Raw genomic sequence first — 2,375 nt, 5'->3', positions numbered from 1 at the left:
TGACTCAGGACTCCTGACTGAATGAAAGTAGGAGATGAGAGCAGTTTTAGGGGAGGAAATGGGGGAGGCAAGGCTGTTGCTGCATATACAGCTTCCCAAAAGGCAGAAGGAAATGCTGCAGGGAGAGCTACACTGGGTATCAGAGGGTTTTAGTTTGGGCTCTAACCATCACCCGACTGGGTTGAGGCGTCTCTCTCTGGACTTTGGTTTCCACACCTGTGAAGCAAGGGATGTGAACTTGATTGCCTCTAACAGCTCTTTCACCTCAAAAAAATTATGGTATGTGGCATTTTTAATTTTTGTTTTTTTAAGCAATTTGAGTTGGATAAAAGATTAAAGATGCTGAGGTTGAAATTTTCCAAATTCGTACTATTTACAATACAGTATTGTAAATTTAGTTTCCTAACACTTATCCTACTCCTGTATTTCTTCAGTTAATTCATATCAAAACAAGAGTTGGGGCATTTTTCACTAAAATCATATTTTCTTCCTTTTATGTAGGCAAGTCTGAGTAATACACAAAATAAAAATAATAATGTTTCACATTTAAATAGTATCTTTGATCTTAAATCTACCTGTATGGTATTTTTATAAGCCATGTGTGTTACTATTATTTTTTATTTTTTGGAGGAGGAAGGGGTAGATACTAGGATGTCTAGACCACTGATATTATGGGAGCTCTTCAAAGTAACACAACGACATTTAATAATAAACTTGACTCTTTGCTTCAATTGTACCTTATAACCAGGAAGTGCTAAACATTTTAGTCTTAAATGATGTTTCATCACCTTGTGTATTTTATAGGTAGAAAAACATCAGCTTGCCCACCTCATGAGGAAATAAATGTTTCTATCAATATTGTTGACTAGCTCCTCCAGCCTTCATTGTTCTTCATCTTTTGTGAGTGCCAAGCTGAAGACTTCAGTAGACTCCATTAATCTTTTGCATCTAATGGTAAAAGCTTCAGCTGTCAGATACTTGATTCTCACATCTCATTAAAACATACAGCAAGGAAGAGCAAAGTTTGCGCTAGCCTTTATTTCCAATCAGCTTGAGTTTCACATCAAATATTTCATCTCTTCCCAACATATACTCCAATCACTTCCAAAAATCCATTACTATTTCCATTATATATTCAGGCGTAGTTAAGAAATATTTCTGAAAGACTGAAAACGCCTTAAGCATTGGATCAAATCCATTCTGAACTATTTGTTGCTATTTTTTATTTCAGGGAATTATTCTAGGTCACTTTGGTTAAAATTGCTATCATCTGTGAAACATTTGAAATCCCTTGACTCAGAAGCACACTGGTCAAACTTGATTTTTAGTGAGTTATGTTACCAGACATTACTTTACTCCTATGATGTCTACTCTAACTGGGCGAAAACAGACTTCATTCCCGCCTTCCATCCCCAGAGAAAGGAATCTTTGAAGCTGATAGTAACTGCAACTGAAGAGCAGGGATGAGGAGTTGAGCAGCAAAGCAAGCTTCTGGATTATTTCATTTTTTTAAATGTATTTGGTCATTTATTTCTTTCTCCCATGTCTTGCTCCACAAAAAAGCTTAAGCTTGTACTTTTTTTTAAGGTACGTTACTTAAGAATTTTTATCTTCCAAGTGACAGACTTATTCATGGCTACAGGCAATGCTTTCCTCCTGTTTCTGACTTTCTTCCATTCTTGTGTCGGGTAAAGTCTTACATCTAGAAATATGAATGTTCCTCCCAACAGAACTCCTCTCTTACTCCCTTGTCCCCACTAATTTTCTAGGGATTTCTTTACTCCTAAATTACATTTAGGACTATCAGACATAAGGATAAGCACAAAAAGATGTATTTAGTGTATGGAACCAGCTTAATCTCTCATCCATTTGCTTGTATTATTAAGGAATTAATGAGGCCCACATTCTCCCCAAAGAGGAGAATTCTAAATTATCAAGGGGCATTGAGGGGAGGGTTGGAGGAGAGGTGAGGGGGTGAACGCGCAGACTTGCAGAGGCCCGACAGTGTCATAAGCATTCTTTCCAAAGGAAACCAGGCTAAAAGGCTGATAAACCCCAATCTCTTTTCACAGCTTGCCTTAGGAGCCCCTAATGTAACTCCCTCATTTGTTCATCGGCACTTTATGGGAAAATAAACAAAAACACGGCCTGTTTCCTCACTGTCAGCAGGCACATCAGAACACTTCCTGCTCAGAGAGGCCCTCGTCCTACCTAAGAGCCAGGGGCCGATCTTCATTTTGCCTCTACTTTTTAACAACCTGCTCTCTAAGCTGAATTCCAAGGGCCTAATCAAATCTGAAGACCCTTCTGGGTGGATTAGATGTCATAGACAACAGTGCTCTGCAGGGCACGGGGACAATTCCCAGCCAGCTCCT

The sequence above is a fragment of the Trichechus manatus genome, unplaced genomic scaffold (genome assembly GCF_000243295.1).
Source record: "Trichechus manatus latirostris isolate Lorelei unplaced genomic scaffold, TriManLat1.0 scaffold00101, whole genome shotgun sequence".
Classification (NCBI taxonomy): domain Eukaryota; kingdom Metazoa; phylum Chordata; class Mammalia; order Sirenia; family Trichechidae; genus Trichechus; species Trichechus manatus.
Note: the sequence above shows the minus strand (reverse complement) of the source record.